Consider the following 24598-nt stretch of genomic DNA (forward strand, 5'->3'; position numbering starts at 1 on the left):
TGTACTGTACTTCCTCGATTCACCGCCAGTTGGCCCAATTGAAGGAAGGTACTGTTGCCTTCGGTGCTTGTGTTGACATGCGACTCGTTGCTCTACAGTACTAGAATGAAGTACGTCAGTACGTAGCATCAGCAGGTTAGTGTTCATCACGAACGTGGTTTTGCAGTCAGTGCAATGTTAACAAATGTGGAGCTGGCATATGCCCATTTGATGTATGGATTAGCACGGGGCAATAGCCGTGGCACGGTACGTTTGTATAGAGACAGATTTCCAGAACGAAGGTGTCCCGACAGGAAGACGTTCGAAGCAATTGATCGGCGTCTTAGGGAGCACGGAACATTCCAGCCTATGACTCGCGACTGGGGAAGACCTAGAACGACGAGGACACCAGCAATGGACGAGGCAATTCTTCGTACACTTGACGATAACCCTAATGACAGCGTCAGAGAAGTTGCTGCTGTACAAGGTAACGTTGACTACGTCACTGTATGGAGGGTGCTACGAGAGAACCAGTTGTTTCCGTACCATGTACAGCGTGTGCAGGCACTATCAGCAGCTGATTGGCCTCCACGGGTACACTTCTGCGAATGGTTCATCCAACAATGTGTCAATCCTCAGTTCAGTACAAATGTTCTCTTTACGGATGAGGCTTCATTCCCACGTGATCAAATTGTTAATTTTCACAATAAACATGTGTGGGCAGACGAGAATCCGCACGCAATTGTGCAACCACGTCACCAACAAAGATTTTCTGTGAACGTTTGGCGATGTCTTGATTGGGCCCCATGTTCTTTCACCTACGATCAATGGTGCACGTTATCATGATTTCATACGGGATACTCAACCTGTGCTGCTAGAACATGTGCCTTTACAAGTACGACACAACATGTGGTTCATGCACGATGGTGCTCCTGCACATTTCAGTCGAAGTGTTCGTACGCTTCTCAACAACAGATTCGGTGACCGATGGATTGGTAGAGGCGGACCAATTCCGTGGCCTCCACGCTCTCCTGACCTCAACCCTCTTGACTTTCATCTTTGGGGACATTTGAAAGCTCTTGTCTACGCAACCCCGGTACCAAATGTAAAGACTCTTCGTGCTCGTATTGTGGACGGCTGTGATACAATACGCCATTCTCCAGGGCTGCATTAGCGCATCAGGGGTTCCATGCGACGGAGGGTGGATGCATGTATCCTCGCTAATGGAGGACATTTTGAACATTTCCTGTAACAAAGTGTTTGAAGTCACGCTGGTACGCTGTGTGTTTCCATTCCATGATTAATGTGATTTGAAGAGAAGTAATAAAATGAGCTCTAACATGGAAAGTAAGCTTTTCCGGACACATGTCCGCATAACATATTTTCTTTCTTTGTGTGTGAGGAATTAAAGTTTCGCCGTACCTTTTTGTAACACCCTGTATATTCCATTTTAATGAAAATTTAGGACTTTTCAAAATTTGTTTTACTAGTAAAAATTGCGGAAAATACCGCTGCGTTGTCAGGTTGACACGGCTAACAACCAGAACGCTCCTGCTAGGAAGTCAAATGGCGTCCCAGAGCATCATTCTCAGGCCTCGGGCTGTATGACGGGTGACAGTTGGCTTGGCATCCACAGCTGTCCGGATCTCCTCTAGATACGTCTTCGCTGGTCAGTGGGACTCAGTTCGAAGACGCACACATCACTGAAGAAAACTCTACTTCGGTCAATGAGATTCTAGGGACACAGCAAACAGTGGTGGGTTGCCACCCTGAGTTTCGTCCACTATAAAACCCGACAACCATGAGTTATCATCTCGGGTGAAATTTCTTTTCATAGCACGACACCTTTCATTGTCAACCGCGGTATCCTTACAGCACAGCGGTAATTCAACGGTATTCTACGCCCTTCGTGGCATTCCATCCTAGGCTTACATTCCAGCTTGATGGTGCCCACCCGCACACAGCGAGGGTACGTACTGCTTTCTTCGTGGTTCACAAATGCTACCGTGTCTAGCAAGGTCGCCCAGTCTCTGCCCAGCTGAGAAGGTTTGGAGCATTATGGGCAGAGCCTTCGAATCATCTCGGGATTTTCACGAGTTAAGGTTCCGATTGGACAGAATCTGGAACGTCACCCCTCAGGAGGACATCCAATCAGTACCATGCCGAATAAATGCTTACGTAAGGACCGGATGTGGTTCAACGTATTATTGACTTGCACAGTTGTTAATCTCCTATTCTTGATTAAGTCATTCAGTTTTTCTGAATCAGTATTGATTTATTTTTCTGCACATATACATCACATCTGCAGATTTCCATACAATTCGGATAATACCTTCGTGGAGCATCTTTCCTTTTCGTCTTTGAGAGTTTGTGTGGCTGTAACGTGTAGTGTACTCAATACAAAAGACATAAGGAATCTCAGATTTGCTTACTACTACGGCCCAACGATTCACAAAAATTGATGTCTAAACGGATCGCATAAGATCACTATAAAACAAAAGCTGTCATGACAAATATTTAAATTTACCATTACTACAAATATCACAACCAGTAATACTGTCTGTTTGTGAATCGTAAAAGGCAAGCAATCACCAAATGTTCAAGTAAAAGCTTTACCGAATATAAAAACTCATAATTCATAAACCAGGTACAACAGTTATATTAAACTTAGCGCAGCTGACGCACTAAACTTACAGAATGAAGCGATGATACATTTTCAAGGAGAGAGGAAATCCTCTCAAATAAATATCCGACACAAAACTTTCCAAAAGCATCATACATGGTTTTTACATCTATTAGCTTAATGGACATTGAAGTCTTCACATAGCCTTGGTGCAACTGACGCACTAAACCTTACCAAATCAACAGCCTCACATATTTGGATCCATCTAACAGACAGCCTCAACACTCTGAGGGCAGTAAATACTTAACTGTATGGAAAAGGCAGGAATATGCACATTTTAACTTCTCATTAAAACATTGTTGTCCTTTCGAACATGCAACACACGTGGATACGAACAGAGGTAGTAAACTAAAATCGAAGCTTAAAACTCTCTTAAAAAAAAAAAAAAAAAAGTTTCACATCGCATTCGGAAACAGGCAACATTTTCAGATAGTTTAATAAGAACACTAGTTCAAGTGCAGCGAGTAACACTAACACAACCCAATGAACTTGACAATCATGACATCAAAGATACCATAGTAAAAATAAAGCAGTTAGTAGCATACAAAACAAATTCGCTCACAAACATGGTCGGCTGGTCCCGGCGGAGGTTAAAGTCCTCCCTCGGGCATGGGTGTGTGTGTGTTTGTCGTTAGGATAATTTAGGTTAAGTAGTGTGTAAGTTTAGGGATTGATGACCTTAGCAGTTAAGTCCCATAAGATTTCACACACATTTGAACACACACATGGTCAAACTCTTCCTCTAGCCGACTCTGAGTGTCATACTAATCTCATGCTGCCATTCCATCATCCCTACCAACAGGGATGTGTAGTATACATCCATGTGCTGTACTCTACATACAGTAGTGAGAAAGTACCAAGCCGACAACTAACACCTATTGCCGGTGAGTATGAAGTGTCCACCCGGGGATCGTATTTGGTACACAGCACAAAGGTCATGACGTGCATATGACCTGCCTTCATTGTTAGCTATGCCACAACGTTCATCCACCATACTGCATTCAAACCACCGAGAAGTCGCAGACAAACAACCTGCACTTGATGGCCACGACTGAGGGTTACCTCATTGCTCACTCTATTACACAAGCTGGCGGTTACCTAAGGCAATCCTGCAGACCAAGTGCTCCCTCTCTCGTCCGTTGGCCAACTCGAGCCAGAGAGCTCACACCAGCCAACGCTGCTGCACCTCCGCAGGAGTAGATAGCAAGCCCCACAATGCACCCAAGGCAAGACTCTCTGATATCAATACCAGAGACGTGCTGGCATGGCTTAGTATTAATTTGAAATTTATCTAAAATGCTAAGATCAACAATCTCTTGGTGGTGTAAAACAGTTAAGCTCAGATGATACAACCACTTACACTGATGAGCCGAAACACTGCGACCATTGCCCACAGCCATATTTAATGCTACCTGGTGGCGTTGTGGGGACGTGACGCTGTAAGGAACCCATACAAATGGACCATAGGTAAATTAGAAATTATACTAGCGGCAATATAGGACGAAAATTGGGAAATCAGCTGACATAAGCGACTTTGACAAATGACAGATTATTATGGCATGTTCCTTGGAAGCGAGCATTTCGGAAACGGCGAATTTCGTCCACTATTCACGTGCTACTCACTTGAGCATCAATGGAATGCAGTTTGAGGACAATAAATCCACGAGGAAGTGGCAGTATGTTGCAAGGACACGCCTCAGCAAAGAATGTGGATTTCGCAGGTTTTCCCTCCCTATACACCAGGATAGGTGATGATCTGCGGTGGATTTGTCGACAGAGTACGATACGATTACGTATCATGTCCCACCTCCTGTACCATCCAATGACCCATCATAAATCTCGGTGACTTCAGTGTAAATACAAGTAATAAAAGTGTAATTTCTGTGCATCTCATTGAGATTTTATTTCAGTTATCTTTTGAACTATACTGTAGACGTATTTTCTATGTATGGTCCGACTTCCATAGAGCTGTTTTACTTGTCAAGGACACATGACTCTAAAGTTATTCTGGTACTCAAGTTTTGCAGACCAGTGTGCATTCTTCCTGAGGTCTGGCGGTATTTTGACTGCCGTATAGTGGTGGGAAAAAGCGACCTGTTAAAACCGATATCGGTATCTACATTCTGAATAATTAGTATTTTTCGATACTTGTTTGGTCTCAGTTATAACAATTGTTTTTTTTTATTTTTTACTAACAACCAAATAAAAAACGAAATATCTGCCGTCCGTAGCAGCAGGGCAAAAATTTTTCGTTTTTAGATAAACCTTTTAAAAAAAGGATTGTTTTTATTTGTACAAAAAATGGTTCAAATGGCTCTGAGCCATATGGGACTTAACTTCTGAAGTCATCAGTCCCCTAGAACTTAGAACCACTTAAACGTAACTAACCTAAGGACATCACACACATCCATGCCCGAGACAGGATTCGGCCCTGCGTCCGTAGCGGTCGCGCGGTTCCAGACTGTAGCGCCTAGAACCGCTCGGCCACTCCGGCCGGCTTATTTGTACAGTTTGCATTTGTTTGAAATACTGCGTTGTTAATGAAAATGGGAAAAGCGAATTGTGCTATTTTGCTGACAATGCCCGCAGAAATGAGCAGGAAATACCTGTCATTAGAATTTGTACAGCATTGCCGAGAGAATGATGTCTTTGTTGTCGTGTGCTGTGATTTAAGGTAGGTGTGTGGGTGCAGTGTGCAAGAAATGCCAACTACTGGTCTATGCCGCTCGGGGTAGCCGCGGGGTCTGTGGTGCTTTGCCATGGTTCCCGCGACTCCTTCCGTCGGACGTTCGAGTCCTCCCTCGACCATGGTAGTGTGTGTAGCTCTTAGCGTAACTTCGTTTAAGTTAGGTTAAGTAGTGTGTAAGTCTAGCGACCGATTACCTCAGCAGTTTGGTCCCATAGGAACTTACCCCAAAATGGCTGGTCTGTATGAGCGTTTCTTGCAATCTTCACAAGACATCTGTTCTGTTCCAGCGTGGAAGCATGTATGAAAACCATTTTACAAGTGACGTAGCAATGAATTTCAATGCTTCATATGCTATAAAAGATGAAAGAGTCCTCTGCTATTTCCATAAAAAAATAAAAGAACGAAATTATGGTAACAGTTGTAAATTAAAACAATAACAACACTTCATCCATAGTATTAAAAAAAGGAATCTAGTTGATATGCTGTCTGTGACTACATAATATGCCCTTATATGTTTGGAGATCTTGTAATCGGACTCATTAACACGAAGAACAGAGTCCTTCATCCTCAGTTGTCACTCTCTGACACTGACTATTCATATTGCCCAAATAGTGGTGAGTTCCCCGGTTACAACATGACTTTTGGGCACAGTTTCAAAAAAATTAGAATCGGTTAGAAAATACTAGTGCTCTTTTTAATATTCAACCACTTACGACTTTTTTTAGAAAAGCAAGAAATAGTGGAAGGGCTAAGTTTTGTTCCATTTGCCTATTTAATTTATGTTATGACTCTATGTACCCTGAAACAGAGAGTGTCAAAAGTTTTCAATCTTCGTTCGATTTCTACGTTCATACGGAAAATTATAAGAAAGAAAAAGCGAATATTCTGCTATTTAATAAACCTGTTATTTTGTTTCGGTTTTAACAGTCAGGTTGAACTTGTTGTTTCAATGATAATCGCGATGTATACATTGCACAGCGCATGGATTAGTTTCGTGAGAAGTATCCCTCAATATTCACGGTCAGTCGCGCAGCACGTAGCTCACTGACCCTGGAAACACGGAGGAGTTCCAGCGTAAGCTCAGCCTCGTTGCGAGGGAGAGCCGACGCGGCAGGTGTGTGGCTCCGCGCCGGCATCGAGCGCCCGCCGGCTGTTAGCGGGAATGGCCGGCAATTTGGAGGAGCAGGCTGGCGGTCACTCGGCTGGCTCCTGTTAGCGCCGCGTCGTGCAGTGCCGCGCACCCCACGCCGCCGGTCGGGTCAGGTTCTCTGCGAGACTGCCAGCTGCCTGCACTTGTTGCTCGCCCACCTTACCACTGTCAATGTAGAAGCTTTTGATATACTTGGTCGATTACTTTAAGTCACATGCTATACGTCAACCAGCCAGTTTTATTCTCTATTCCGATACTAGTAAGTTATTCACGTTTAAATTTCCAGCAACAAACTATCATACGACGGGATATGCTTTCAAATTCCATTACACCCGCCACCATCATTTTGTATGTCCATCCTTTCAGCAGGAGCTCTCTGGGACGACGGCCGTTTACTATTGTGACAAATAAAAACGCCTACAGATGTCCTTATGATTTTATTTTATTTTGTCGCTATCAGTTTCAACGCCTCAGTGCGTCATCTTCAGGCTGTTTTAGATGCGATACAGGTTGATATGATCCCCATGCATAACACATCAGTGGCCAGCATTACCGGGAATGCAGATTTTCAGCACTTCAATCGTCAACTGGGCAGTTGATGGTTGGAATGCTGACACATTATCTGCGTATCCAGTAATGCTGACAACTGATGTGTTATGCATGGGGATCATATCAACCTGTATCTCATCAAAAACAAACTGAAGATGACCCACGGAAGCGCTGAAACTGGTAGCGACAAAATAAAAGAAAGTGATAGGGACATCTGTAGGCGTTTTTATTTATTTGTCACGTCACAATATTGGTTTCTCCGTTGGTTGCACTTACATATGTAGATGGATTATGTGGTGCGCCTTATTTTGTACTGCACTATTTCCGGCAAAGAATATTTTCCGCGTTACTTGCGCAAAATGCGTACACTAAAGCATATATCTGCGTGCAGGTATGCTTTTCGTAAATTGTTCTCGAAGATGTTTGGTGTTACCTGGTTGACTTCAGATACTAAAGGTACTGATGTTATTTAAGTTACAATCACATATATAACAAATGCTTATAATATCGGCAATGTAGTATTATTTTGGACATCTCCAGCACGAGACAAAAGGAGTGGCAAAATATGGAGTGGACCAATTTGGTTCTTGTAATTAATATTTTGGCCAAAATCAGTGTCTGTTTCTTCAATAATAACTAAATGGTAAACTGATATTCTCTTTTTGGTCATTTAAATCAGTAATGAAAAATCACCGTAAAAAAGATGGGGTGTTTTTCTGTCATGTACAAGCTCGACGGTTCTTTGTATTTAAATGTCTTGTCATATATAATCAATAATCTCCTCAGCAGCACTAAAGGGAATGAGTGAACGCTATCCCAGACTGCTGTAGCTTAACAACAGCTCGTGATGTGGAGAAAGTAGCGCCCGAATCGATAGCCAATCGTGCTTAGCCTTAGAGCATGGATGTCGATCGGTTACTAGTACATCGTAAACCTATTTACTTCATTTAGTGTTCCATTATTTGTTGATCATACTGTAGATAATTAGATAAATTCCGTTCGTTTATTAAGTTCAGGTTACAGTTTGAGTTCTCATCTATTTTGTCGATTGTTTACCACCTCTCTCTCTCTCTCTCTCTCTCTCTCTCTCTCTCTGTCTCTCTCTCTCTCTCCGTTTGTGTGTGTGTAGGAGGGGGGGGGGGGGGTTAGGTAGGAGGGGGGGGGTGGCAACAACAGGAACATAGAATCCTAGAGAAAGAATGACGATACAAGAACGATCTACTTCCTCTCCTGCGCTGTACATTTGTTGTGCTGGAGTATGTATTTACTTTTATTCTGGAGGATTTACATCTGTTGGATCATAAGTTCCATCCATAACCTAAAGCAAATAATTGTTTCTGGAAAATCTATTTTATCGTTTTGTGGTTTGCATCATACGCTCGGGGCAGTCTCTAAATTTCACTGATTAGAACGACCTCTCTGACACTCTGAGGGATGATAAGGGATTAATATTCTAAATACATACAGGGTGCTTCAAAACGATACCGACAAACTTCGGTAGGTTGCACGGGGTGTCGTGAAAAAGATACTCGGTATAGGAAACCGTTCGGAACCGCTGTCTTGAAATATCGTCCAACGACGCTACAGAACGTCGATATCTCAGCCGCCAGCGCCTCACGCTAGGCCACGGCTTCGGCTGTAAACGTGAATTTTGGCATTGACGAACTGAAGGCGGAAAGTCTAGCAATGCTGATTTGATATTCAGTGATCGCGACTGATTGCCACGAGCGCCTGAAGAGGAGCTACAGCTAGCTGCTGCGGATGGAGGCCTTGTCGCCTACGAAAGCGATGCTTTGTTCCCTCGGTGGATGACGGGTTCGTACACGGGTTTCCATCCGCTGTTTATTTTTCTCCCAGAATTTCCGACACTTTTCTTTATGTATAAGAAAAGTACACTACGGGTGGAAAATTTCGTCCGACACCGTCATTCAACGACGCAACAGAGCTTCGTATTTATAGGAAAGAAGGGCTGTCTACTGAACAGCTAGTTCCGTCTTCTCCACTGGCGAGCGCAGAAATTAGTCACGATCAATTAATATAAAAAACAACATTGCTACACGTTTCGTCTGCGGTCCGTCGGTGCAAAAATAAATAAATAAATTCACTTTTACTGCCGAAAGGGTGGCCTAGAGTCAAGCGCCGGCGCCTAACATGTCGACGTTCCGTAGCGTCGTTGGATGACGTTCCGGCCTTGGCTTCCTGTCCTCAGTTTCTTCCTCATGGCACACCCGATAGCCCTTCAAAGTATGTATCGTCTAATATATATATATATATATATATATATATATATATATATATATACTACTGGAAATTGAAATAAGAACACCGTGAATTCATTGTCCCAGGAAGGGGAAACTTTATTGACACATTCCTGGAGTCAGATACATCACATGATCACACTGACAGAACCACAGGCACATAGACACAGGCAACAGAGCATGCACAATGTCGGCACTAGTACAGTGTATATCCACCTTTCGCAGCAATGCAGGCTGCTATTCTCCCATGGAGACGATCGTAGAGATGCTGGATGTAGTCCTGTGGAACGGCTTGCCATGCCATTTCCACCTGGCGCCTCAGTTGGACCAGCGTTCGTGCTGGACGTGCAGACCGCGTGAGACGACGCTTCATCCAGACCCAAACATGCTCAATGGGGGACAGATCCGGAGATCTTGCTGGCCAGGGTAGTTGACTTACACCTTCTAGAGCGCGTTGGGTGGCACGGGATACATGCGGACGTGCATTGTCCTGTTGGAACAGCAAGTTCCCTTGCCGGTCTAGGAATGGTAGAACGATGGGTTCGATGACGGTTTGGATGTACCGTGCACTATTCAGTGTCCCCTCGACGATCACCAGTGGTGTACGGCCAGTGTAGGAGATCGCTCCCCACACCATGATGCCGGGTGTTGGCCCTGTGTGCCTCGGTCGTATGCAGTCCTGATTGTGGCGCTCACCTGCACGGCGCCAAACACGCATACGACCATCATTGGCACCAAGGCAGAAGCGACTCTCATCGCTGAAGACGACACGTCTCCATTCGTCCCTCCATTTACGCCTGTCGCGACACCACTGGAGGCGGGCTGCACGATGTTGGGGCATGAGCGGAAGACGGCCTAACGGTGTGCGGGACCGTAGCCTAGCTTCATGGAGACGGTTGCGAATGGTCCTCGCCGATACCCCAGGAGCAACAGTGTCCCTAATTTGCTGGGAAGTGGCGGTGCGGTCCCCTACGGCACTGCGTAGGATCCTACGGTCTTGGCGTGCATCCGTGCGTCGCTGCGGTCCGGTCCCAGGTCGACGGGCACGTGCACCTTCCGCCGACCACTGGCGACAACATCGATGTACTGTGGAGACCTCACGCCCCACGTGTTGAGCAATTCGGCGGTACGTCCACCCGGCCTCCCGCATGCCCACTATACGCCCTCGCTCAAAGTCCGTCAACTGCACATACGGTTCACGTCCACGCTGTCGCGGCATGCTACCAGTGTTAAAGACTGCGATGGAGCTCCGTATGCCACGGCAAACTGGCTGACACTGACGGCGGCGGTGCACAAATGCTGCGCAGCTAGCGCCATTCGACGGCCAACACCGCGGTTCCTGGTGTGTCCGCTGTGCCGTGCGTGTGATCATTGCTTGTACAGCCCTCTCGCAGTGTCCGGAGCAAGTATGGTGGGTCTGACACACTGGTGTCAATGTGTTCTTTTTTCCATTTCCAGGAGTATATATATATATATATACATATACATATATATATATATATATATATATATATATATATATATATATATATATATATATATTTATTGTGTGTGTGTGTGTGTATATGTATATATAATAAAAATGTGTGTACAAAAGTATGTATGTATGAATTTGTTTATGTATCAATATACGCCAAGTCTTCTTCCAAACAGCTACAACAATTTCAACAAAATTTAGTGCACGTATCACTTACTCTCTGGAAAGAGTGTCTGTGGTGGTAACAACCACCTACATACAGGCATACAGATAGCGAAGGGGTGGGTGTGAAAAACCAGTGCAGACCACGACAAGTGAATGTCCATACTTTATTCCAGCATTTAAGGTAGAGATAACATGATGACACACAAAAAAAAACCTCACCCAAAATTGTGAACCTTTTCGAGACAACGCCACAAAGCCGATGAAAGGAAAACGAAAAGTATCGCTTACTAAATATTCGCTATTATGCATTAAAACCGCCGCATGAAGCATGACGTCTCATTACTCCTTTACTACTAACTGTATTCGCGACACACTTTGCAGGCAGTATTCATATATACCACTGAATGTACCTGCAAAATTATATCATCGTACCACACATCTGAGGAGATATATGTCTGACAGTGAAATTCGGGAAAAACTGATGCTCATGCGTGATGTTTTAGTTTCTTACTTCCTTACTACTAACCAATCGGTACAGATATCGCAGACAGTAATGGCATATACCACTGGATGTACACTTAAAATTATACCGTTGTACGAAAGACAGTTCACGGTACACGTTTGGTTAGTTCCCAGAATTGTGCTCCTAATAAACAAATACATTTTATTAACGATTCATATAATATTTCGGTACTTTTCTTAATTTTATTTCACCAAAGGAAGGAATTCAGCGTATTGATTGTCTGTGTGTCTTGCATTGTTCTTTGCCTTATTTCTTATTTACTGGAAACCTGATCCATAATTGTAACTTCTCGAAATTTTGGTACTAAATATGCTGGCTATCCAACTTAGTCATGTACGTACCAAGTGGAATCAATGGGAAAATGTATGTATATAATTTCTGACTGTATAAGGGCAGTCTGTCCGAGAAGAAATGGTTATCGGGAATTCCAAATGAGAAATATGTGGAAAAGAGCACGATAACACCACGAGTAATCAACTACCTGTGTTCATCCTATATCAGTGTTAGTAACTCAGCAACACAATTTACAACTAAATACCAAACGTCCGACCAATTGTCTTGAGTGTTAGAGAGGAGAAATTTGTTGTTAAGCTCGGTTTTCACTGTCATGGTTAATGGTACGTTATTTATGCAGACGATCAGCAAACTCATCCACATGTCCACCCGTTATCTCCACTTGTGCTTGGATAGTACAAATGAAATACCATTTTTCTAACCTATTCTTCTATATTGTTCGTTGGTTTAGTAAATGATTCACCATTCAGTCCATCGGCGTATGAAATTCTTAGACACTTTTTTGTTAATTAAATCCCTTTATATGGTCCTTCTTGCCAGTAATTATCAAACCACAAGTCAGCAAGCCAATATTTTCTAGGCTGCAGAGGGAATCTACTCTCACTCCCTCCGTCGCCTCCCTCCCTTACCCAGTCCACTACTCTTCTTCTTTTACCGCTCCGTTTTTAATTTTTTCCCAGGATTGTATTGTCAGAAACTTATTCCACTGTTCTATGATACTCTACATTTCCTTATTCCGTTACTGTACAGAAATTTCAAGGCTCTGATCCCTACTATCTTACTTCAATGGTCCGCAGTTCGTGGTCGTGCGGTAGCGTTCTCGCTTCCCGCGCCCGGGTTCCCGGATTCGATTCCCGGTGGGGTCAGGGATTTTCTCTGCCTCGTGGTGACTTGGTGTTGTGTGATGTCCTTAGGTTAGTTAGGTTTAAGTTGTTCTAAGTTCTAGGGGACCGAAGACCATTGATGTTAAGTCCCATAGTGCTCAGAGCCATTTTTACTTTAATGTTTTTCTACCCTCCTATTCCTTTTCATGTAGTATTCTATTATTAGTTATAGTACAAGTACCGTTGCAAAATTGTCTATTTACTGTGGAAACCTGAGCAGCTAATTTAAAGCAGAAGCTTGATGACGAAGGAACAAAAATAACCATGTGGTGGTTTATTAATGCACAAAGTTGTGCTACAAAACATCAAACATGTATAGTACAGTATTTTAGGTAAATTTGGAATCTTTGTTTAAACCTCAATTTTCTATTTCGTTTCATTCAAGTTATGTAATGGCACCGTTGCCAACAAAGTCTTCGGTATTTGAACTATAAAATGCTTTAGAGCCACACTTACGCCTTAGGACCAAAGGTTGATTAATGGATTTTAACTGTGCACCAAGTGCTGAAGATTAGCAAACTGCTTTGTTTAAATTAAGTAAATAGGCTAAACTTAGGAAAGGTAAGTTTGTTTATATGGAAATGTTATAATGTAAAACTCATTCTTTTAGTGGTACTATCTTCTTTATTAGAGCTGTTCCTTTAATGAGCGTTCTGCTTTCCATTGATGGCAATGAAACTTCTCTCTGTTCCGTTTTCTTAACTTGTTGTGATCCAATATTGCATATTTGTTACAGGTAGCGCATAACCTGCAGCACCAAGGGGAGAGGTGTTCGCAGAGGTAAGGGAACCTTTCAGTAGTTTGTGTCCGTGGTGCACGTCTGTTTGAACGGTACAGAAATTGACTATCTTAAATGTCGTTTAGAATAAAACCGTAACAATTAGCAACCCGAAACATTCGTAGTGCGCAATAAGGCTGTGAGGCCGTGTACTATGTGATCTCAATGTAACCACTTCTCACTTGCGTAACTTAATATTGCGAGGTAAGTTTCACGTTCATAATAAACTAAACGTACCCCATAAGCAGAAATCAGTCGTCAGTGGCAGACTAGTAATATCTGACGATTATATTTTACAATGTATATTGCAAAGACGGTAAACTGTGACATATTTAAGAGTAAATGTATCCAACTGCTGTACTTAATTTAATCACACAACTGTCAGTGCGTTCTGCAGATCGACACAAAAGTTTGTCTTTTAACCTTCACAAATTAATGATTATTGCAGGGAGGTTGAAATATTCGAAGTAAATTGTAAACGAAAAAATGTCTCGTAGCCGAACTAATTAGCCAAGAACATTATTCCTGGTAGGATTTCTATTAAAAAATTATGTCGTATAGTAATTTAGTTGGCAATGTCTCTTAGAAACTGGTAACAAGGATGTTTCATTCTTGTTATAAGGCCAAATAGGTTGGTAAACAATTTAGAGCGGTTTGAAAGTCCCTCAGCAGACGGCTGATTACTGCCTCTTCTGTTCACTAGTCTCGATAATGACAGTTCCGCTTGATTCATGTCAAGTTTATGGCTACCGTTTCGTACTGCGACAGTTTTTGTACTGGACATAACACACACAAAACACTGTGGTTCAGAGTTTCATGTGGTGTATCAGAAATCATGAACCGAGTAATCGAAATCGGAAGCCTTAAAGATAGGATAAGGCCATAACGCCACGTCTGCAAAATTTATTCAGAGGGGCATCGTACTTTATAATTTGACGCCCACGATGTTTCGGTCAAACTACACTAATCCATCAGCTTGCCACAGAGTGTAACTTCATTCGACTTGTCAGTTTCTCACAGCGTAACACACGCTGATAACAACGTTGTAGTTTGTCGGAATATCGTGTTCCTTGGACACTGAAATCCATCAGTCCGCTTAACACTTCCACCGTGTATTGATGATTCTCATAAATGGAAATGTTTGTGTTAATTCCCACAAGAATATAACTTCAGTTTTTTTACCCCTAGAGCACCATGCTACTATTGGGTCATGAAAAGGAAGTGTAGACTCTTTCAGTAACACAGATATTGTGTGGTTATAATCATTGCGTCCAACACAGCCTTCAACGATTCTTGGCTGCCTTTTCCACCCGGAGCTGAAATTACATAAGGTACCCTAAGTCACTGCTCCTGGAACGTCTGTTGCCGGTAATGGGAGAGCTGAAATGGTGTATGAGTACACAGCTACGACCAGTCTTCCTTTAAATCATCGCTCAACTCACATTACGAATTCAGTTTTGTGACATTATTCACCGTCGTATGGAACCAGCTTACTTACATTTTCTGCTGGTGTTTGGAATTCAACGACAAGCGAGTGGACGTAATACGAGACATTTTTCTATAAAAATTAAATAAGAAAATTGCCCGAAACTTCTACGCTGTAATTAACAAATTTTGTCTACAGGAAAAGTCTTTTGAAAGGTACAAGAACTGACAACTTCATATTTTCAGGGATAAGTACCAATGTAGTAGTTAGATGATTAGTTACTTTACACAGAACACGTGGAGGGAGATGTGTCTTTTAATCGTCCCTGTAGTATATTCTCTCATATTTAACGATTTGTGGGGAAATGTTTTAAATTAATACCAGGGGGTGTAGCTATTCACTATTTGTTATCTTTACCATGCGTTACAGACAATGTTCTCGAAATGTCTTCTCGTTACAGTAACACCTATATGAAGACTTAATAACGACGACATGCCGTTTCAGAAACTTCGTGAATATGTCCTAACTATTGCTGATTAATTAATCTCACACTCTCATTCTTGATGCTCACTCGTATAGTGGTGTTGGATACAAGGTAACCGTTGTGTTCCCTTGCGATGGAAGAAATCTTCATGGTCCATATATCAGCGTGACAAAGAGCGTAATTGGTCTCAAGTTTATAGCTGTCAGACGATAAACCAATATTCTGAGTTAACTCCTACAATTATTTGCATTTGTAAGGCCATTACACACAGTTACAAATGATCTGTCTGTCGCATGGTTATATTAAGCTTGTTTCTTTTTCGGAAAGTCAGCTGTTCGTTAGTTTTCTTCTTTATAATAATCCGTAACAACTGAATAATCTAAGTCATTAGATCGAGTAACGTTAGGTGATCTCACCTCCTCACCTCTTGTACTAACGGTTTCAGCTATACGTGTGTACCCACTATGGTCTATATGTTCTGCATATTATCACCTTTGTCTGCCCACCCCAATTTGTGCCTCTACTGCTTCTCAAACCGCGCATTATCCGCTCTGACTGATGTCAGACCCAGCCGTCGCTTCCTCTGAGGGCACACATGACCATGGTTTTCTTTCTTCCCAATCCTGTGTACAACTGAACAATTTCACGGTCTATTTACCCGTAACTTTTGAAATACTCCTGTAGTACCTCTGTACTTGATCTTCACTTTTCTCACTATCACTCATGACTGTATCGTCGGCTGGACGCTAAACTCTATTCTTCCAGCGTCGAAAGCCTCGGAATTTTTAACTACCATTCCACCTTATTTTGTTAAATTTCCTCTGTTCATCTTTATATAGTTAAACTAACTCATTTAATATGATGTTACATATTGTTTGTTACATTCACATATACTGATTTACATGAAACATACAGTATGTTCCTGCATCTAAACTCATGCTCATAAATTAAGGATAATTGCAGAATGTGGTGCCACACAACGTGGCACTACACAAAACTGGCGCTTATAGCATAGGCACATAGGGAACACACAAGACACAGATCTGTAAGTTCACGGTATTGGTGATTAGTTGAGAAAACCTCTCCAAAACACATGTGCTACAAATGGTTCAAATGGCTCGCAGCACTATGGGACTTAACTGCTGAGGTCATCAGTCCCCTAGAACTTAGAACTACTTAAACCTAGCTAACCTAAGGACATCACACACATCCATGCCCGAGGCAGGATTCGAACCTGCGACCGTAGTGGTCACTCGTTTCCAAACTGACGCGCTTAGAACCGCACGGCCACACCGGCCGGCTCATGTGCTACAAAACGCCACTGTTTCCTGCGCATGTACCCCGACGTCATTATGGGATACGATCACCATGCACACGTACACAGGCAGCACAACGGGTTTGCATACTCTGGATCAGGTGGTCGCGCTGCTGCTGGGGTATGGCCTCCCATTCTTGCACCAGTGCCTGTTGGAGCTCCTGAAACGTCGTAGGGGTTTGAAGACGTGCAGGGATACCTCGACCGAGAGTATCCCAGACGTGCTCGATGGGGTTTAGGTCTGGAGAACAGGCAGGTCACTCCATTCGCTTGATGTCTTCTGTTTCAAGGTACACCTCCACAATGGCAGCTCGGTTGGGCCATGCGTTATCACCCATCTGGAGGATGGTGGGACCCACTGCACTCCTGAAAAGGGGGACATACTGGTGCCTAATGACGTCCCAATACACCTGACCTGTTACAGTTCGTCTGTCAAAGACATGCACGGGTGTACGTGCACCAATCACAATCCCACCCCACACAATCAAACCACGACCCCCATACAGTTCTGTTTCAAGGATATTAATGGGTTAGTATCTGGTTCCTGGTTCAAGCCAGATGAAAACCCGGCGAGAATCACTGTTCAGATTATATCTGCACTCGTCCGTGTACATAAACTGGGACCTGTTCCAATGACTATGTACTGTGTTCTTGACACCAAGCTTTGCGGGCTCTCCTGTGACCAGGGCTTAAAGGTATGCACCTTGCAAGTCTCCAGGCGAATAAACTACGTCTGTTCAGTCGTCTGTAGACTGTGTGTCTGGAGACAACTGTTCCAGTGGCTGCGGTAAGGTGCCGAGTAAGGCTATATACAGTACTCCGTGGACGTCTGTGGGCACTGATGGTGAGATATTGGTCTCCTTGTGGTGTTGTACTGTGTGGACGTCCCGTACTGTAGCGCCTGAACACGTTTCCCGTCTGCTGGAATCGTCGCCATAGTCTTGAGATCACACTTTGTGGCACACGGAGGGAGGGCCCATGCTACGACCTGTTGTGTTTGACCAGCCTCCAGTCGCCCTCGTATTCTACCCCTCATAACGTCATCAGTATGCTTTCTTTGAGTCATTTTCATCACACAGTAACCATTAGCACGTCTGAAAACATCTGCACACTTACTCGTTGCACCCTACTCTGACATGCACCAACACATCTCTGCTTATGTGGACTGCTGCCAGCGGCACCGTACGACGACCGCAGGTCAAATGCACCGCATGGTCATAACCCGAGGTGATTTAAGCCCGCAAACTGCCCACCAGAGCTTTATTTCACCATGTATCAACATTATCCTTAATTTATGAGGATGAGTGTAGATGACAGGCTAATGGAAAAGATCAAACAAATAAATAATAAATTACATGCCATATTCTATGGAAATATTCGGCATTTGCTGCAGCCAAAATATTATTATTTTTGATTAATTTACCAACTGTAGTGGTTTTCGAGCTCTGTAGCTAGGGAATACATTACTTCAAGTAATACAGCAGAGTCCTGGGAAGCTGTATTTCAGCTGCACTTTACCAAATTTTTCTAAGTGACATTTTTACTCTTCTCGTTATTATTTTAATCACCTGTCTATGAATATGGCATGTATCATTTGAATTTTTTCATTTTTATCTACCAATGTTCACTCAATATTTTTATCATAATTTATTTAGAATTTGTGAATTTGGTAAGTGAGTTTCATATATTCGTAATACCCCCAGGTACCACTAACTTAAATGAATTAAAAAGTATATCGTCGACCATAAACATGTGAAACTCTCTGACAATGTGAAATCTTACTTAACTGTCCTTTTGATCCCCGCATAGATCGGATTTTGTCTTCTATCTACTCTATTTTCTTCTCATAGAATACCTCCAGTACATAGCCTATAGGTAGTTCCTCATTTTTTACTTCTCCAAACTTCTGTTTAACATTGCTTTACACCAAGACCTACAATCGCATCCTTTGGAGTCTCGTTCCACATATCTCATACATTATATAGTCTAGTTTCTTTATACTCCCGAATAATTTCATTTCCAGGCAAATTATATTGCTAGTTTTCTGTGCCATAATTTCAGGTGACATTGTCATCTTCTATTAACCATATTAACGAATGCCTCTGTTGCGCCTATTGGCTGGATAAAACTTCATCTGTCAATACTATTGTACCGAACGACTCTCAGTACTTTCACTTGTGCCACACATCACTACTGCAGACAATTTACAGTTTGTCTCGTTCATGCATCAGAGTTCAATAAAGCCTCATATATTCCAATATAGTTGTACTCCGAATTTTGCTTTACTTTTCATCGAAGATACGTTACAGAGTAAATTTATGTCCGAAAATAGATAGAGTCTAGTCTACTACCTGAGTTCCAACTATAATAATCAGTGATAATAGCCTGGTTGATACCTTCAGGCACTGTCCAAATTACACACTCTTTTAATCTTGTGACAGGATCTTCAGTATGATGTGTTGATATATTTAGCAGAAACATAGCATGACGGTTTCTCCAACTACCTAAGTTTCAACTATAATAATCAGTGATAATAGCCTGGTTGATACCTTCCGGCACTGTCCAAATTACACACTCCTTTAATCTTGTGACAGGATCTTCAGTATGATGTGTTGATATATTTAGCCGAAACATAGCATGACGGTTTCTCCAAACCAACGTTCCCCTGAGAATGCGCCTTCGTACATAAGCGTTCGAGTCGTCCAAGCCTGCAACGATTCCGTCGTCCTTCACATATTTTGTAATATCTCAAAAATCCTCTTATATTTTGTTTCGTCATACTAGTTTTCTGTACAATCATCAGAAGAAAAGCTCAGTCACTGTGTTGCTCAAAGTAACTTCCTTTTTACCGTCTTTCATGTGTTAAACTATTCTCCGATTCTGTTTATATTGCTTCAAAATCATACGATCAGATATTTCTGTCCTCTTTGCATGTCACTTTATTAATCTCTATTATATCTGTTAGCTTCCGAATAGTCCAGTATAGTTTTCAGTGCCTCCACAGTATTAAAATTTCAAACTTTCAATTTTCTTTTCATAGGACGTTTCACACTATTTTTCACTCTGCAATGAAGCATGCGCTGGCAGATTAAACCTGAGTGTGGAATATATTAGGTAAGGTACTGGCGGAAGTGAATCAGGAAATGTGGGTGCGTAGGTGCTCAATCAGTAGAGCACATGCTTGCGAAGGGCAAAGGGTTCGAGTTTCGGTCCAGCACACAGTTCTAATTTTCCAGGGAATTTAACTTCAAGTTACACCTCTTCAGCTCTAATCTTCCACAAACACATTATAAAATGACGCTGAAGAACTGCGTGTAGGAATTACTCTCAGAGGGAGAAGAAAAAAGTGAGAATACTGGAATGGATTATATTATAATGGTGGCTAGAATTTTTAGCCAAGGGAATGTATGGTAGCAGTTTTGCGTGAAGAAGTCTTCAGAAGGAATTTCTCCAACAACAGACGTCACAGTATGACGATGATGATCTACATCTACATTAGTAATGTGCAAACCACAGATAAGAGCTTGGTAGAGAGCATTACTCAATTTACTACAGAAGAGGACACCTCCCACTTCATTCGCTTATGGAAATCGAAAGAATAAGGTCATAAATGCCTCTGTGTCGACTGTGATTAAACTAATCTTGCGTACGCTGATCCTACAGGAGCGATATCAAAGACACGGTAGTCTATTCGTAAACTGCTCACTCAATACTGAATCTTGAAACTTTGTTAGTTGGTGAGGTTGGTTTGCTCTGTCTTAAAACACCTGCTAGTTCAAGTACTTCAGATAAAGTAACAATAAGTGCAGTACATTTTCGTACACGTTTTTGATATCTCTTTTGGTAATATGTCGTTTGGTTCACACATAGATGAGCAAAATTCTGGGATATGTTGTTTGAGTGGATTGAAGAACCTTATAGACTGCATTTCCCGAATATGTTACCACTGCTGCTTAATTTACCTGCAACTTTCTTTTCAACCTAATATCCTCAAAATCTAATAAACGTAGATATTTTTATAAGTTAACTGATTCAATTATAGCTGCTTGATTTCTAGGAATTACGCCTGGCGTGATGAATAGTGTAGTACTTCACGTTAAGACCTTTTGTATGATGTTGCCAATGCTGACGTGATAGTGGTGACCAGTTATCAGAGTTGAGCTTAAAGTTTCATACAACATTTTAGCAACATCACTCACGCAGCATGAACACCTCTCAGTTATTCATCAGTGAGTGACACGAACTCGTTCCACAGTTCGAGGACCCCAACGGGAGAGGTTACACCGGACTGATTTCAGCGGCTTTTGACTTCACTTACTGCGTTGCCCCACAGTACCACGTGTTCTCATGTTTCTGTGTCAGTGCGTAATTAACAGTACTTGGCCATGATTGTCGAGTGATACCTGTACCGCAAACATCAAAGAGACATATTGTACCAAAATCCGCTGCGGAATGCTGGCACCGAATGCGCCGAAAGCTGTACGCCTGACTGTTCTGCAACCGTGTGTTACAAACTGCCTGGCATATTTGTGCCAGTGAACTGTATCCCTTACGTTTAGCCTGCATTCTCATCTTTCAAAGTCTTAACTGTATGACGGATTAATATATGTTATTGCATTACAGAGTAATTTATTTCATAAAGACTTTGTTAGCAACTATTATGGCAGACGCTACCAGCAGCGTCACTTGGATAAACGGAGCAGTCCATCTGAAAACCGCCGGCCGCTATGGCCTGTTGCCTCTCGGCGTTTCAGTCCGGAACCATGTGACTCCTACGGTAGCAGGTTCGAATCCTGCCTCGGGCATGGATGTGTGGTGTCCTTAGGTTAGTTAGGTTTACGTACTTCTAAGTCCAGGGGTCTGATGACCTCAGATGTTAAGTCCCATTGTGCTTACTGCCATTTGAACCATCTGAAAAACAACGTAGGGATTACTACTAGTTTGGTAAGCAAACTACACTGCCGGGTAAGTTCTTACGCTTCCATGGCCACTGTCATTTTTCATAAATTATATTTTACGCCACTGTCTCCAAGTTGCTGACTGAGGTACATAGACGGCACGATTGTCACATGGCCGCAGGGGAAACTGAACCAAACAGATTCCATAAGCACCTGAAGCGTCTGAATAAGAATATACAATTCGCACTATAAATGACAAATAACGGAACTGTTAAATTTCTGGGGGTGGATATGTATAGAACACCTGGTGACACACTAGGACATAAGGTTCCCAGGGAATCGACACACACTAACAGGTAAGTGCATGTGGATTCGCACTATCATTCAGCATAAAATAACGCGTTGCTACATACACTGACAGCCCGAATTCATCGCATTAGTGATCCTAACCATATTCAACATGAACTGAAAGAGTGAGAATGGATACAACAACAGAGGCGTACAACGTGCTGTGGGTTACAGAGAGGACAAAACTAACAATGGTACAGAAGATACTCGTCCTGTTGTTCGCCTGCCTTATGTGAGAGGCGTCAGCGAGGGTGCAGTCAAGGTCCTCCGTCTCACAGTTATAAAACCCATAATCCGGAACGCCAAAAGGTTCGAGATCTGTTCAGTCCATTAAAGACCCCGCGGATGTTCTACAAACTCCAAGCATCTACAGAATTCGGTGTGAATGCGGCGAAGTCTGTGTCGTTGAACCCGGGAGACTTACCAGAACTCGCCTGCCGGAGAGTACACGTTACGTAGGACTGGGACAGAACACTTCAGTTGCTGAATACCGCCAGGAGGAATGTTACCGTTGCGTCAGTTTTCTAGAACCTCATGTGCTTGCTCGGCAGCCGTAGGTGCAACAGCGAAAAATAAGAGAGGCCTTTGAAATAATCAAACGCCTTTACCTACGGTCTAGTTGCCAGCTAGTCCATCCAGGCAGATCGCGTGTATTTACCAGCCAGCAGCACCACTTGACTCGGGTTTAGCAGCATATACAACGACCATGAGTCAACTGCCTTGCAGGCTTTATGCTTCTCTGCAGGAAAACACTACTGCGTAGAGGCTGCCGATTTGCTATTGCACACCAATCACTTACTAAGAGTGCTACAGATAATAACCTCCCTATACGCTATATGCTGCCAATCTCCTACTAGAGTTTTCTCCCAATCAGCCAACAAAGTAACAGAGGCTGCACCCTATTGTATAGCCAAACCCCTCCATCGTTACCTCTCTTCAAAAGATCCAAAGACGTCGGTAGCGTTCCGTCAACCGAAACAGTATGTAGCGCTGTACAGCCACTGGTATGCAGCAGTTAAACACACTCAAGAGTGCCGCAGCAAGTAGGTCGAAACGTAGGCAGTTTAGTTGCTTTAGTGTTTTACAGTGAAGCGGTCTAATAGCCAAAGTAGCTGTACTAAAAGAATAATTAAAGTGATAATGAGGACCATGACCCCAGAGAGTTACAGTACGATTGAGGCACACCGACATTAAAAAATCCTCTTTCATTTGTTGACATCCTTCTCTTCAGCACAACCGTACTTCAAAACTCGTTCTTACAGTAGCATTTCGTTTTCGAGACGAGTGCGAGAGACAGAAGCTCCCTACCTCTCTTGAGTAGATATATCATAAATAGACAAATTGCTATGTTACTGTTAAATCAAAGAATGAGCGAGGTAATGAAAGAAAGTTTGTACTTGAAGTATTAAAATTTAACTGGTTAAATAAATATAATAACTGGAAAATTGCCACAACAGCTAAATTGAGCACGGTGAATCTACAAAGCTACGAACATCTCATCGTTAAAAGACCAGTTCGCCAGTCACTCTAAGCTTGTAGTGATCAACGCCATCACATCAACATGTGAGCAGCTCTTTCACAGTAAGTGAGCCACCTTGTTATTATCTCAGTTCTTATTATGCCCTTGTTAAACTATTCTTTTGGGTATATAACTGTACAAGAGCAACGTGTTCCTTCCAGGTTTTCTGTAGAAAGATTTTTGTGTGTGTGTGTGTGTGTGTGTGTGTGTGTGTGTGTGTGTGTGTGTGTGTGTGTTTTCTTCACATTATTGTTTACTTTCAAGGAATTCTTTGTCCACAGCTAGGTCCTAACTACAACACAATGAACACGGTTCTGGTACGCCAATTTCAAATATTTTCTCACTGATAAGATCTTTAATAAACGTCTTTTATTTGCTTATTCTTGTAAATTATACTTTTCACTGCCCTGAGTAATGGCAGCAAGGAGGAAACGCCTTATCCTTTGAAATTCAAGGCAAACACGAAATCCGGCATCATATAAATTATTGGACACGAACCTTTGTCGCAAGTAGGTAAATAATTCTGTATTGCTTCTGTAAAGGATAAATCATACAACCCTCATCGTTACGTGTAGACTGACTTCATATATACTGCAACATCTTGCACATGAAGGATCATATACCTTACCTACCATCATCCGCTCACCTCCCCTTTACCGCTTTAACGCAATAGCCGTCATTAAGAATATAGTCATATGGAACGGTGGTGAATGTCATTGATGCAGGAGCATGGTAGGCAACTGGACCTATATAGTATAGCAACCAGGTTAACTATAGCATCACACTTTTGCCACTGTTGACATTATTATGATGTGACTAGAGTTACGCGCTAACAAATCTATTTTTCGGTTGTTTTAGCACAGTACGCGAAGGACGTAGTAAATTTTAGGATCACCGGTGGTATAGGTAGGGTAGGTAGAGAAACGAACAGAAACGAATCTATGGGAGAGAAACTGGCAGCTGGCGACTTCTCTTTGTTTTTTTGTTAATTTGTTTGTTTTGTATATAACTGTACCATATATATTGTTTATTTTATATTTCTGTAACCAAAGCAAACATAAAAAAGTCTGTATATTTCTTGTTATTTTGGACTCAATAGAACATTCATCATCATGATCAAAGGCAAGAGTTTCCTGTTATTATTGATTAGTGCGAGAGTAGTTTATGCATAAGCCCACC

The sequence above is a fragment of the Schistocerca americana genome, chromosome 3, assembly GCF_021461395.2.
Source record: "Schistocerca americana isolate TAMUIC-IGC-003095 chromosome 3, iqSchAmer2.1, whole genome shotgun sequence".
In the NCBI taxonomy this organism is placed as follows: Eukaryota; Metazoa; Arthropoda; class Insecta; order Orthoptera; family Acrididae; genus Schistocerca; species Schistocerca americana.